At 40.5% G+C, this 15,995-nt stretch overlaps 1 protein-coding gene across 1 annotated transcript in view; it reads right to left on the minus strand.

Annotated features, from left to right (window-relative positions):
- CACNA1I (calcium voltage-gated channel subunit alpha1 I) overlaps nt 1-15,995 on the minus strand; it is a 495,583-nt gene that overhangs the window by 164,297 nt on the left and 315,291 nt on the right. The gene's annotated exons all lie outside the window — the stretch shown is intronic.

Consider the following 15,995-nt stretch of genomic DNA (forward strand, 5'->3'; position numbering starts at 1 on the left):
GGTAAGATACACTACTGCAATGTGTTGTGCATGGGGCCATCTTTGAAAACTACTATACATGTACTCTTACAGTATGCGAAAGACGATATACCCACATGTCTATATTGTTGGCACTGCATTAACTGTTAATACATTTCCAGATTTGCTACAAAATATTGGTTTTAAACATTAAAACAATTACCTCATCCATGTAGAACTACGAAAAGGGCCTGTTGGGGGTTCCCAATATATGAAAGTCAAAAATCAGTGGGAATCCAAAGCATTACTATTCCCTACTTTATGTAATCCCCTCCTAGAAATCAAAATGACACTTACTCTCTTTACACACTTATACACTTTTAAAAATCTGCCACAATGGCAGATGTTAATTTTTGCGTGAAAGGACCGCCCCTTTGCTTGCAGCACCGCTGCGGTGTCCTTTTTCATAAAAATAACAATGTTTATTTTTACGTGAAGACCTCCCTTTGAAGTAGCTGGGGATTCCCTCCCACGAAGAGATTCCGGGGGCGGAGCCTTGACGTCACCGGCAGGTTGCTAAGGACACCAAGGTGATCACTTCCTGGGTTCCATGGAATCCAGGAAGTGATCACCTTGGTGTCCTTAGCAACCTGCCGGTGATGTCAAAGCTCTGAACACCGAACACAACCCCGAACTTTGCCCGAAGTTTCAAAAAAAATTTGTGTTTGTGTTCAGCATACCGAACACCGCAAAATTCGGTACGGACCCAAATTGTGCGGGTTCGGTTCACCCATCACTACCAACCATGTCTGCTGGAAGTTTGTTCCAAGCATCTACTACTCTTTCAGTAAAATAATATTTTCTCATGTTAATCTTTCCCCCAACTGACCTCAGATAGTGCCCCCTTGTTCTTGTGTTCACTTTCCTATTAAAAACACTTCCCTCCTGAACCTTATTTAACCCTTTAACATATTTAAATGTTTTGATCATGTGCCCCCTTTCCCTTCTGTCCTCCAGACTATACAGATTGAGCTCATTAAGTCTTTCCTGATAAGTTTTATGCTTAAGACCTTCCACCATTTTTGTAGCCCACCTTTGGACCCGTTCAATTGTATCAATGTCTTTTGTAGCTGAGAACTGAACACAGATAGCAAATAGCAAATAACAAATAGCAAAGGACTGGCCAGTGATGTCTCTGGCAGCCAAAATGGAGTGCAGAGGAGGGGGCTGTGCCCCCCATGACCCATTTTTGGCCTGGATGACCTCCTGCAGCACTTTTCTGGCCAAAATGGGGCACAGGGACTGCATGCAGCTCCCATGCCCCATTTTGACCAGCAGAGTGATGCAGGAAGCATCCACCTCATCTCCCCTACTCCCCCAGCCGGCAGAGAGCTACAGGGCTGATCCGGTCCTCAAAGAAATAGAGTTTGACATCCCTGCTCTAAGCCATAATATAGTTAGGTGTGTTGGATGAATACAGTTACTGTAATTTTAAAATTTTCAGTTCATTCACTCCTTATTCTTATTACATCCATTTATATTCCTTCTATTGTCTTCATTAATATCTGTGGTCCATCCAATTCTGGCACCATCTGCAAATGTCGTTAACAAGCCTGACTTCTTTGTGAAGATTATTAATGAAGGCATTAAACAAAATTTGTGGAAGGGGTTGAAATGTTCCACTGTTAATCTGTGCGATGTCTAGCTAAGCACCTGCTCCCAGCCCAGGCTATTTCTAATTTTGTATGCCTTTTCAGGCACAATCGTCAGCGGTTGTCTTATAAAAACCCAGGGAACAAAATTACTCCATCAATTCACACAAAAACAACATTTTGATCAGAAAAGCTAAAAATATCACCAGAAACACTCTCTGTTTATATGCAGGGAATGCAAGCTAGGGAAACAAAATTGAGCATAAATTAATGCTATACAGGTATTGATGTGACCAAGAGGAGAAAGTAGTAAAAATATGTATTATTGCTTTTCAGCCTGCTTTATATTCCTTACCTAAAAGGACATTCTTCATTTTAATATTTGTAAATCACTAAGGTGGTATAATTTAAACAATGTAGGCAAAGCAAGTAAAGTTTTGCAACAAAATATTGCCCTGTATACCTAATAGGAGTGTATTTTGTAAATCCAAAGCAAAAGTTAGCAATCTCAAGGTCTCTAACTTCATGCATTTCCCAACCCCCAAAAGAGTTTGAAGTAAAATAAATGTAACTGAAGAGCTAAACTACTGAGAAGTTGGCTGAAGTCAAAGGCATCTGAAGGAGGTGCAAGATTGTAAAAAACAAAACAAAAGGAAAAACAATAGTTGATGATTGCAACCACACACCTGAAGCTGCTATCTTAACTGTTTAGACTCCCACCCTTGTCTAAAAAATAACTTTTATAAAAATTTGACACTTGCTGAGAACTGAGCAGTACACATTATTATATTTTAACTGAAAACCCAAACTGAGGCTGCAATCTTAATAGCAGATTCCGCAGGGTTATTGCAAACAGCTTTCTCTTCCGCCCTGGCTATCCAATTTGAAGCATTGTTCGATGTGGAACTACATGGCACCGTTGCCTGAATAATTTCTCAGCCCAGCCTTCTCTGTTGGGTAAGAACAAATAAAACTACCCAGCTGCATTAGCCTCTGCAAAGTTGTGTCATCTTCAACCCAACCTGCAGAGTTTCTGATTAACAGTATAGGCACTCGGTAATGATGCTGAGAAGTATTGTCATTGCGAGGCTATTGTAGGGGTCACTTTCTTCCAGCTATAGCCCTTCTATTATGAAGGCAGCAAAGTACAATTCACACATACACACACAGAGAGAGAGAGAGAGAGAGAGAGAGAGAGAGAGAGAGAGAGAGAGAGAGAGAGAGAGAGAGAGATTGAGATTTGATACAGTAAAAAAAGCATAAGAAATGAAAAAGAACAAAAGCTATAGTTATGCCTTCTGCCCTTCTTTCTATTGTGTAATTATCATCTTATTCTTTTTCTCCATCACTTTTGGCTCTTTTTAATCCCCAAATAAGAAAATAATTAATTCTGTCTTTGCTTCTTCAATAAAAAAACACACGCTGCCATTAGCAGCTTTGTAAAAAAAATTACATACTTTGCTTTAAGTAATAATTATTTTAGAAACAGCAGGAACTCTTGGGGGGTTTTTTGAGGGGGGTTTGCTGCTCCTTTTGGGTGAGAAAGTGGATAAATAATAAGTATATTGAGACCGAGATCTGGCTATTAAAATGTTTATATTTCTACTGATTTCCATGGGGGGGGGGGAGAGTAGATTAGATTAGAAGAGATTTATTGGATTTATATGCCACCCCTCTCCGCAGACTTGGAGCGGCTCACAACAATGGCAAAAACGGTACAGAGTGACAAATCCAATACCCACCAATCCAATTACAATTTTAAGTTAACAAAATTCATAAAACAATCCCAATATATATAAAAAACAAGCACACAATCAATCAAACACCAAAACAACATGGGTAAGGGGGAGATGTTTCAGTTCCCCCATGCCTGATGGCAGAGATGGGTTTTGAAGAGTTTACGAAAGGCAAGGAGGGTGGGGGCAATCCTAATCTCAGGGGGGAGCTGGTTCCAGAGGGTCGGAGCCACCACAGAGAAGGCTCTTCCCCTGAGTCCCGCCAGACGACATTGTTTAGTTGACGGGACCCGGAGAAGGCCAACTCTGTGGAACCTAACCGGTCGCTGGGATTCGTGCGGCAGAAGGCGGTCCCGGAGATATTCTGGTCCGGTGCCATGAAGGGCTTTATAGGTCATAACCAACACTTTGAATTGTGACCGGAAACTGATCGGCAACCAATGCAGACTGCGGAGTGTTGGAGTAATATGGGCATACTTAGAGAAGCCCATAATTGGCAGTCTATAACTCAGAGATGTTAAGAAACTTTCTTAATGTAAAGCAGGATATGATATCTCTGACAGAAACAATACTGTATTTCCTTTCTCAGATCCTGCAGTCTATCCCTCCCCTTCTTCCATTTCAAAAGCCTCTTAGTATTCCATGTGTACTAAACACATCCAACTTAGACTGGGCTGGTTTTGCAAGAGGTATTTATTGTATTTTAGCTTGGGATTTCTCAGCATCTACTAGTATCACCTCAATACAAAGATTCTCCCTTTGAAGACCAAGCAGAATGTCAGACTATGCTATTAGATATTATATATCTATGGAGATTCTCAGTCATCCAGGTCATAGTTTATTTATTTATTTATTTATTTATTACTTGGATTTGTATGCCGCCCCTCTCCGAAGACTCGGGGCGGCTCACAACATGTAGAAACAAATCATAAGTAATCAAACAATTTAAAATTTTAAAGATTTAAAAAAACCCATATACTAACAGACACACACACAAGCATACCATATATAAATTAAACGTGCCCAGGGGGAGATGTTTCAATTCCCCCATGCCTGACGGCAAAGGTGGGTTTTAAGAAGTTTACGGAAGGCAGGAAGAGTAGGGGCAGTTCTAATCTCCGGGGGGAGTTGGTTCCAGAGGGCCGGTGCCGCCACAGAGAAGGCTCTTCCCCTGGGGCCCGCAAACCGACATTGCTTAGTTGACGGGACCCGGAGAAGGCCCACTCTTTGTCCCAAAGATGATTTTTCAAGAGGCAAGGAGAGTTTCTGGCTTTTCATTGAAGACATTTCACTTCTCATCCAAGAAGCTTCTTCAGCTCTGGCTGGGTGGGAATGGAAGGATTTATCACTTCTTGCAGACAGCTGGTCATTTGCATTCTTTTAGAGTTGTTGAGGCCCCCTGGAGGTTTATCTGTATCATCAGGATCACCTGATTTGGAGCCTTCTTGGAACTGTTGAAAGGACTGTGTTGTAGATTGGAGACAGATGATGTCGTATTCCTTCCCCTCTGTTGAGAGACGGGTGAGAAGCAAAATGTCTTCAAAGAAAAACCAGAAGAAAGCCCAGCTCTCTCTTGAAAAATCACCTTTGGTACTATATAAGTGGCTAGGTATGAATCTAAACATACCACCCTTTGCCTCTTCTATTGCTTAGGGCTGCATTTTAATAATCAACTATGAATAACATAGCAAGGTAAAGGTGACAACAGAAAATCTGAGGAATCCCAAAAGGTCTGTTAATTGCAATGAAATTCTGTTACAGACCCATGCCTTAGGACAGTGATGGCGAACCTTTTTTCCCTCAGGTGCCAAAAGCATGTGCACACACACTATCGCACCTGCGCAAGTGCCCACGCACATAATTCAATGTGTGGGGAGGGCGAAAATTGTCACTCCTGCCTGCCTGGAGACGCTTTAGAGTCTTCGGAGAGGGACGGCATACAAATTTAATAAATTATTATTATTATTATTATTATTATTATTAATTGGATTTGTATGCCACCCCTCTCCGCAGACTCGGGGCGGCTAACAACAATGATAAAAAACTACATGTAACAATCCAATTTAATAAAACAACTAAAAACCTTATTATAAAAACCAAACATACCATACATAACTATAATGGCCTAAGGGAAGGAATATCCTAACTCCCCCATGCCTGGCGACAAAGGTGGGTCTTGAGTAATTTGTGAAAGACAAGGAGGGTGGGGGCCGTTCTAATCTCTGGGGGGAGTTGATTCCAGAGGGCTGGGGCTGCCACAGAGAAGGCTCTTCCCCTGGGGCCCACCAAATGACATTGTTTGGTCGACGGGACCCGGAGAAGGCCAGCTCTGTGGGACCTTATCGGCCGCTGGGATTCGTGCGGTAGAAGGCAACCGCCTTCTACCGCACGAATCCCAGCGGCCGATAAGGTCCCACAGAGCTGGCCTTCTCCGGATGTATTCTGGACCAATTATTATTATTATTAGAGGACAGGAACAGCCCATTTCCCAACTTCTAGTGGGCCCAACAGGCCCATTTTTCACACTCCCCAGGCTCCAGAGGCTTCCCTGAAGCCTGTGGAGGGCAAAAATGCCCACTCTCATCCCCCTGGAGGCTCTTCGGAAGCAAAAATACCCTCCCAGAGCCTCCATGCAAGCCAAAAATCAGCTGGCCGATGCGCACATGTGTGCTGGATCTGAGCAGGCTCCGTGTGTCACCTGTGGCACCCATGCCATAGATTCGCCATCACTGCCTCAGAATATTCCAAAATATCTTTGATTATGGGAAAGAGGAAAGTAGAGGTGGGAAGGAGAAAGAGTTGGACTTGGAATAAAGTGAGCAATGTTCTTATCAGTCATATATGATGTCACTCTTCAAAACAAACTGACTCAACATGAATAATGGAGTACCAGAAATCTATGTTTCCATGTGTATACTAATTCATTGTCAGGCTAAGATAACATAGTCATAATATTGCCGTGTACAGTACTGAATTAATACTTTGTGGATTTTGTAGTTTTCAAGTGGTTTTTGATGCAGATACACAAAACAAATATTCTGGGAGTAATGATAATGTACATAAATTTGTGAAAGGGATTCCTGGTCCAGACTTAAACATGGCAAACATTAGGAAACATTGAGACATGTTTAATTAAAATTTGTCATAAAATGGAAATATATTGCACATCTACCTAAACATTGTGAGTCAATATAAAATTGTGAATGTCTGTTCTTTTTCAGAGCTAAAAATACTTTAGATTTGTCAATATCACCAATACTCTATTAATTGTTAGATACTTAATGATTCTGTCAGTATCAACTTCTGAATGTCAATTTCAGTATGACAAAGTGCATGAATTCGATAAACTAAACATGGAAACTTATTCAACATGTCTAAATCCCCCACTGTGATAGACACACACTAATTAATTTTCCAGAGTTGTATTTCTTCATTCTTTAGGCACAAGAGTGAGACTTTGAGCTTAAAAGAATGTGTGAGGTGCTCCAAAGCAGCACAACTCATATAAATCATAGCACTGTCAAAAGGAAAGGTAATGAACATCTGACATTGTCTTACAAAGATCATAATTATCTATTTCTATCTCTATCGCACAATACATTTTACATTGTATTGTTATTGTTGTGAGCCGCCCCGAGTCTGCGGAGAGGGGCAGCATACAAATCTGATTAAACTAAACTAAACTACTAGGATGAGGGGGCACTCCCTAAAGCTCATAGGTAGGAAAGTGAGGACAAATAAAGGGAAATATTTCTTCACCTAGAGGGTCGTTGGTCTTTGGAGAGGGGCGGCATACAAATCTAATAAATCTTAATCTTATGGAATTCACTTCCAGAAGAGGTCATGAGAGCTGTCAGCCTTGATAGCTTCAAGGCAGGATTAGACAGATTAGTGGATGCCAAGTGTATTGGTGGTTATTGAAACGGATTTCCAACTTGGAAGTTCTATGTTGGTTGAGGCAGGCAGGATTCCCTTGGGTACCCTTTGTTGGGGGTCAAGGGAAAGGGAGGGTTTTGCCTTCTCCTTTGGCTCAAGATCCCCATGTACAATTGGTGGGCCACTGTGTGATACAGAATGCTGGACTCGATGGGCTTTGGCCTGATTCAGCATGGCTCTTCTTATGTTCTTATAATTAGAACTTACATTTGTGATTCTAAAAAAGATAGCAATACTACAGAGAAGGGGTGTCAAATGGACCAGATGCATCATGTGTTGGCAATACCCACCCCCGTTTTAGCAAAGGGGAAAAATGCCGTAATACATCATATGATGACAATGTGATGACACGATTTGACACTCCCGCTATAGAGCAATGCCTAAGCTCACTCGTGGTGGATCTACTCATCTAGAAAGAGTGCAAAGATGATTAAGTGGCTGGAGGCTAACTTAAGAGGAATGGTTGCAAGAATTGGGTGTGTCCAATCCAGTGAAAAGAAGAGAAAAGAAGAGTAGAGGTGACAGCAGTTTTCCAATATTTGAGGTGACATCACAAAGAAGAGGAGGCCTATTCTCCAAAGCATCCAAAGGCAGGACAAGAAGCAATGGATAGAAACTTATGAAGGAGAGATTCAACTTAGAATTAAGGAGAAATTTTCTGACAGTGAGAACAACTAACCAGTGGAACGGCTTGCCTCCAGAAGTTATGGCTGCATCTGTTCCCTCACAGAAACATAGAAGTCTGACGGCAGAAAAAGACCTCATGGTCCATCTAGTCTGCCCTTATACTATTTTCTGTATTTTATCTTAGGATGGATATATGTTTATCCCAGGCATGTTTAAATTCAGTTACTGTGGATTTATCTACCACGTCTGCTGGAAGTTTGTTCCAAGGATCTACTACTCTTTCAGTAAAATAATATTTTCTCATGTTGCTTTTGATCTTTCCCCCAACTAACTTCAGATTGTGACCCCTTGTTCTTGTGTTCACTTTCCTATTAAAAACACTTCCCTCCTGGACCTTATTTAACCCTTTAACATATTTAAATGTTTCGATCATGTCCCCCCTTTTCCTTCTGTCCTCCAGACTATACAGATTGAGTTCATTAAGTCTTTCCTGATACGTTTTATGCTTAAGACCTTCCACCATTCTTGTAGCTCGTCTTTGGACCCGTTCAATTTTGTCAATATCTTTTCGTAGGTGAGGTCTCCAGAACTGAACACAATATTCCAAATGTGGTCTCACCAGTGCTCTATACAACGGGATCACAATCTCCCTCTTCCTGCTTTTTATACCTCTAGCTATGCAGCCAAGCATCCTACTTGCTTTCCCTACCACCTGACTGCACTGTTCACCCATTTTGAGACTGTCAGAAATCATTACCCCTAAATCCTTTTCTTCTGAAGGTTTTGCTAACACAGAACTGCCAATACAATACTCATGAAAATCATCCCTCCCAAATTTCCATAATCATCATCCATAATCAACCTTCTACTGATAGTGTGGTGGGCTGGTAATTTCCCTCCCAACTTTTTCTGCACCAGCTCAACAGCTTCACCATTGGAAGTTTTTAAGAAGAAATTGGACTGCCGTCTGAAATGGTATGGGGTCTCCTGCTTGGGTGAGGGTTGGGCTAGAAGGCTGTTGGCATCCCTTCCAATTCTATTATTCTGTTCTTTCTATGATTTATTTATTTGTTTGTTTGTTTTGTCCAATACACAATAATACATAATGAGGGTTATAGAGAAAATCAGGTAGTCTGTATTAAAGGGGGAATAGAGGAGAAAATAAAGGAGTGAAATATAACTATGAGAGAATAGCAGAAAAAGATATAGGTATAGAAGAGAAGATATAGGAGATTGTTTTTTTGCAAAAGAGTTTATTTTATTTTATTTTATTTTTATTTATTTTGTCCAATAAATAATACACATTGAAGAGAATAGATATGTAATAATATAAGTAAAGAAGAGAATAGAAGAAAAGATATAAAAGTGTAGGTGAACATATATGAAAGGAAGAAAAGATAAATGAGATAAGGAGAGACAATAGGACAGGGGACAGTAGGCACTCTGGTGCACTTATGTACACCCCTTGCTGATCTCTTAGGAACTTGGTGAGGTCACTGTGGATAGTCTAAGGGTAAAGTGTTGGGGGTTAGGGGATGATACTACAGAGTCCGGTAGTGAATTCCACGCTTCGACAACTCGATTACTAAAGTCGTATTTTTTACAGTCAACTTTGGAGCGGTTAATATTATGCGTATCCAACCCACGAAGCCCAAAGGAAGTCCAGACTTATGTAGGATCTCAAGCCATGGGCAGGAGTTGGATTAGAAGGATTTCAAGGTCCCTTCTAACCCTATTTTTCTGTTTTCTATGTTCTAATGAAAAACTTTTCTCATGCATTGAAATACTACTTCTGTCTTTCCTAGCATGGCCAGTTTTTTCTGCTTTTGGAGATAGGAAACATAATTCAAGGACATCACAGGTAGCAGGTTTAGAGCGCTGCTAGAATATCATAGAAAGAAATGGAACCTAGAAGAGGGTTATGCAGACAAATAGTTGGAAATCAAACAAAGATCCACATCAGGGATAAACTAGTCCACAGATAATGCAGCAGCCTGAAGCAGAAAATCCACAATAATCCATAACCTTTGGAAGTGTTTCAGTTGTCCTTTGGCAGGTGGTAATATTTGAACTACAGAAGCAGTGAAGAAAGATTTTCTTGTTATTTGCATTCTAGCCACAGCTATCAAAGATAAAATAAGACTGTTGTAAAACCTTCTGCTTCAAAAATTGATAAATGTATCAGTGAAAGCTGTAAGAGAAAACTGTACATTTGATGTATAATTTCTAAAACAATTTTCTTAATCCTTTGATTTTCAATCTATACAGTTGGACTGAATAATAAATCAGGGTCCTATTCTTTTTATTATTATTATTATTAATTATTATTATTTATTAGATTTGTATGCCGCCCCTCTCCGAAGACTCGGGGCGGCTCACAACAGTAATAAAAACAATATAGTAGTAGAACAAATCTAATATTAAAAACATATAAAACCCTATCATTATTTTAAAAACCAAACAGCACATTCATACCAAACATAAAACAAAGTATAAAAAAGTCTGGGGGAAAGGTGTCTCAGCTTCCCCATGCCTGGCGGTATAAGTGAGTCTTGAGTAGTTTACGAAAGACAGGGAGGGCAGGGGCAGTTCTAATCTCCGGGGGGAGTTGGTTCCAGAGGGCTGGGGCTGCCACAGAGAAGGCTCTTCCCCTGTGGCCCACCAAACGACATTGTTTAGTCGACGGGACCTGGAGAAGGCCAACTCTGTGGGACCTTATCTGTCGCTGGGATTCATGCGGTAGCAGGCGGTTTGACAAAGGGGAAGGTTTGGTAGGGAAGGTTTGCCTATTTGCTGATAACTCTGAAGACTGCAAAAGGGTTGGTATTCCTGGAGGTGTCTGTAATATGGCAAATGCTTTAGCTTTACTAGATAAGTGGACAAAGCAATGGAAACTGCAGTTTAATGTTTCCAAATGTAAAATAATGCACTTGGGGAAAAGGAATCCTCAATCTGAGTATTGTATTGGCAGTTCTGTGTTAGCAAAAACTTCAGAAGAGAAGGATTTAGGGTTAGTGATTTCTGAGGTCTAACAAGCAGGAAAGGGGAGATTGTGATCCTGCTATATATAGACTGCTGGTGAGACCATATTTGGAATACTGTGCTCAGTTCTTTTGTAATCACCTACAAAAAGATATTGATAAAATTGAAACTAATGAAGTATAGAATGCAAGCCTGCAGTTTGCCATTCAGCATGGGGAAAAAAATCTCCTGATTTTCTGCATGTTATGCAAATAATAATTAATATTAACTTGCTAACGTCTATGTGGTGCATAGTTATGAAAATACTACTATCATTATTTGAACAGAGTTGATAAGTAACATAGTAAAATCCCCACTGTGCAATAGTTATAGTTCTGTATAGTCTGCACAAATTCCATGCAGTGAAGAAAGGCAGTACTTAAAAGGAGCAGAGAGAATACTTTCTGTTTCCTAAACTTCTCCATATTTTTCCTTCCATAATCATTTTAATAAAAATGTATCTGTTTTCTTTGGCCTGTACATAACATGGAGAGAACATAATAAAATGGTATAGGGCCGTGATAGCGAACAGGTGGCACATGGAACCATATCGAAGAGCACGTGAGGTGTTGCCCTGTGTCAGCTCCAGTATTTATATGTGCACTAGCTAGCTGATTTTAGGCCTTGGGAAAGGCCATTTTGCCCTCCAAAGGCTTCAGGAAGCTTCCCTGAAGTCCCACAGTGCAAAACACCGCCCAACGGGCAAACCAGAAGTTTGGAAAAATGGACTTCCGCTTTGCCCGTTATGCTATTTTTCCTACTCCGGAGGCTTCCAGGAGCCCCAGAGTGTGAAAAACAGCCCAATGGGCAAACCGGAAGTTTGGAAAAATGGACTTCCGCTTTGCCCGTTATGCTATTTTTCCTACTCCGGAGGCTTCCAGGAGCCCCAGAGTGTGAAAAACAGCCCAATGGGCAAACCGGAAGTTTGGAAAAATGGACTTCCGCTTTGCCCGTTATGCTATTTTTCCTACTCTGGAGGCTTCCTGGAGCCCCAGAGTGTGAAAAACAGCCCAATGGGCAAACCAGAAGTTTGGAAAACGGACTTCCGGTTTCCCCATTGTGCTGTTTTTTACACTTTGGAGGCTTCAGGGAAGCTTCTTGAAGCCCTGAAATGTGAAAAACAACCCAGCAGGCAAGCCAGGACTCCCTTTTTCCAAACTTCTGGTTTGGCCATTTGGCTGTTTTTTCACTGTCCCAGGCTTCAGTGAGGCCTGTGCACATGCGTGGGGAATGGGGTGATTGCGCGCCTGAGCAGGGGCAGCATGGGGGATGCACATGGGGGGAGGGAATGGGTGTTTTTTCTGTTGAATCACACTGGTATCCCCAATTATGGGAGGAGCCAATGCTTCCTTTTGCCTCTTGGCCCAACCCAGGGCCATTTCCAAGGCACTTAATTTTTTCATAGCTGACACACTATGTTCTGTATTATTATTATTTATTGGATTTGTAAGCTGCTCCTCTACGCAGACTCGGCAGTATGTGTAACATGTTTTAGCTGAATTTGAAAATTAAGGGAGACAAGTCTAAAACATGTTACATACATACATACATACATACATACATACATACATATATATATACTGCTCAAAAAAATAAAGGGAACACTTAAAAACACAATATAACTCCAAGTAAATCAAACTTCTTGTAAATTAAACTGTCCACTTAAGAAGCAACACAGATTGACAATCAATCTCCCCTGTTGTTGTGCACATTCAACTTTGTACAGAACAATGAGAACATTTCATTCATTCAGATCTAGGATATGTTACTTGAGTGTTCCCTTTATTTTTTTGAGCAGTATTTATTTATGTATGTATGTATGATTCAACACAAAAAACATGTAACCCTCCCCTGGTACAGAGCTGAAGGGATTGGATACTGTAGCCTAGAGATTAATTCTCTGCCTTACAAGGCAAAGGTTGCAAGTTCAAGTCCCAGTGAAGGTATGGCTAGCTGATGAGGCCAAAATAAGGCCGAAATAGATCTATCCTAGTCTCCCTTAATTTTCAAATTCAGCAAAAACATGTGTATATATTCAAATTCAGCAAAACATGTGACATATATATATATATATATATATATATATATATATATATATATTTGTGCAACATAAAAACACAGTACTACATCTTGCATGCATTTGCAGATACAGTGTTGATATAATTAATAAATAGTGTATGTTGTTATATCCGATGGAGGAGGAGGAAGAGGAGGGGAGGGAATTGTTGTCAGGCATATTTTCTGCCCATATTTTTATATACATTACTTTTTTGAATGGATAATGTCAAGACAACATCCCTCCACAGCTTTAATGGACGAGAAACTATCAAAAAAAACCAATGCTTCCCTCATAAAATCTTTGAAAGACAGCAGCCAATTAGAAGATAAATGACTTTGAGTGGATTGTTTATTGTCCATATTTTTATCCTTCATTAAACCAGGCTGAAACTATTTTGGTTTCACTAAAATCAGATAGCAATTTTCCAGATCATTTCATGCATTTCATAAAATAGTTACTATAAACAACATGCTACAATGAATGTTATTATGATAAATTGAAATAAACAACTTTAGCTTCAAAACCCCTCAGAACTTAAAGGTGAGGTACTTGAAAATCATTCCTCACACAGCCCAATTTGGAGATCTTTTTTCTGGGTTTGCCTGCTAAACAAATTGCACTGAGTAACTGCTATGGAGAAGAAGTTCCCAGAGATCATACCCTATTATGCAAATCCTAAAGAAGTTCACTTGCATGCGCTCTGACATGCATCTAGTTTGAATATGTGTTTACATATTCATACTGAATGCTAATTCCACATTTCTCCGAATGGAGAGTCTTGATCTGCCAGGAATAAACATGAGTTATATTTCTTTCCCAAATACCTTTCCGTGATCTATTTACACGTGAGCTTATAAACATATTTATAAGCTCCGGACCAGAATACCTTCAGGACCGCCTTCTGCCGCACAAATCCCAGCGACCGGTTCGGTCCCACAGAGTTGGCCTTCTCCGGGTCCCGTCGACTAAACAATGTCATCTGGCGGGACCCAGGGGAAGAGCCTTCTCTGTGGCGGCTCCGACCCTCTGGAACCAGCTCCGCCCTGAGATTCGGATTGCCCCCACCCTCCTTGCCTTTCGCAAACTCCTTAAAACCCACCTCTGCCGTCAGGCATGGGGGAACTGAAACATCTCCCCCTTGCCCATGTTGTTTTGGTGTTAGATTGATTGTGTGCTTGTTTTTTTAATATTCTGGGGTTGTTTTTTATGAATTTTTAAAGCTTAAAATTGTAATTGGATTGGTGGGATTTGTTATTATGTATTGTTTTTACCTCGTTGTGAGCCGCCTCGAGTTTGCGAAGAGGGGCGGCATATAAATCCAATAAATCTAATCTAATCTAATCATATTATAGAGAATGAAACCAATATACTATACAAGTAATCCTCAACTCACCACCAAAATTGAAACCAGAATTTCTGTTGCTAAATAATCTGGTCATAAAAGCAAGACAGCACATCGCTGAAGTCCTTAACAATCCCAATACTCCCTACTGCCATCTCAATTCCAAATACATGTGCCATTCAATCCAGGGGTGGGTTCTACTTAACTTCCCTACCAGTTCGCATTGCAATGGAAGTGCATGAGTCCTTTCAATTCAATTCAATTCAATTCAGTTTATTAGATTTGTATGCCGCCCCTCTCCAAAGACTCGGGGCGGCTCACAACAATAATAAAAACAATATTCCAGCTAAAACAAATCTAATATTAAAAAGCACATAAAACCCTATCATATTTTAAAAAGCAAACAACATATACATACCCAAACATAGATATAAAAAAAAAGCCTGGGGGAAAGGTGTCTCAACTCCCCCATGCCTGGCGGTATAGATGGGTCTTGAGTAATTTACGAAAGACAAGGAGTGTGGGGGCAGTTCTAATCTCCAGGGGGATTTGATTCCAGAGGGCCAGGGCTGCCACAGAGAAGGCTCTTCCCCTGGGGCCCGCCAAACGACATTGTTTGGTCTACAGGACCCGGAGACGGCCAACTCTGTGGGACCTTATCGGTCGCTGGGATAAGGTCAGAAATGATTCTCTGTACATACACAGAATGCTTTGCACATGAGCAGAGGGGTTTTTCTTTCTATCTGTGGTGGCTGGAGGACTGGTTTGGGAGCACGGACCACTGGTCATCGCTAAATCATGAATCATCGACCACTGATTCAGTCGCTAAATCATGCAGCCTGTTGTTGTGATGGTTCTCAAAGCCTTCAGAAAAGTTTCGAGATCGTCCCCTGGTCTTACGAGAATGGGTGTGTTATTTGAAGAACAATGGTATGTTTCTAAAGCTTTCTGAAACATCGCTTAAGAATAACAAATCAAATAACTTAACTTCTTCTCCAATACAATTATCAGCAAAAGGCTCAGAGCTCTAAATAAATTAACTCAACATTCCACATCTAAACCCTGAGCTGTAACAAAATCCCATTTAAAGGAATAAAATGGTCCCGATATCCTAATGTAAATAAAATAAAAGAAAGCCAAAGTATGATGAAAAGAGAACATTTCTCATTTACAAAAGACAAGCCCCAATTATTCACTGTAATTTCATGTCTTTTCTTCTGGTTTATCGCCACAAGAGCCTTCAACATGTAGCTGAGGATTTATGATTGTACTCATGAACCAACCTAATTTTACCATTTTATTACCAAATCAGTTAATCTTTTCACAGTGGTTTTTATTCTGGCGATCTGCTTTCAGTTTTTACTGTTCTTTAAAAAAAAACTTGACGTAATCTACCACTGAAGTCTTTATCCCATACTTCCAGCAGGGGATCATTTAAGGACAAGCGAAAACAGCTCTTGTCCAATACAAATACGTAAAGAACTTTTTTTAACTTCTTACTATTGTGAAATTAATATTAAAAGGGCACACTTTTTTACGAGCCTGAACGTGAGATTTATTTTTGGAAATGCTTCTGTCCAAAGCTTTATTGGAAAAGATTATAATGTCTCCCAAGGGAGCTTGGTCTGTTTTTGTGGTGACACATTTAACCACCCATGGCTGGC

Source organism: Erythrolamprus reginae, chromosome 6, assembly GCF_031021105.1.
Source record: "Erythrolamprus reginae isolate rEryReg1 chromosome 6, rEryReg1.hap1, whole genome shotgun sequence".
In the NCBI taxonomy this organism is placed as follows: Eukaryota; Metazoa; Chordata; class Lepidosauria; order Squamata; family Dipsadidae; genus Erythrolamprus; species Erythrolamprus reginae.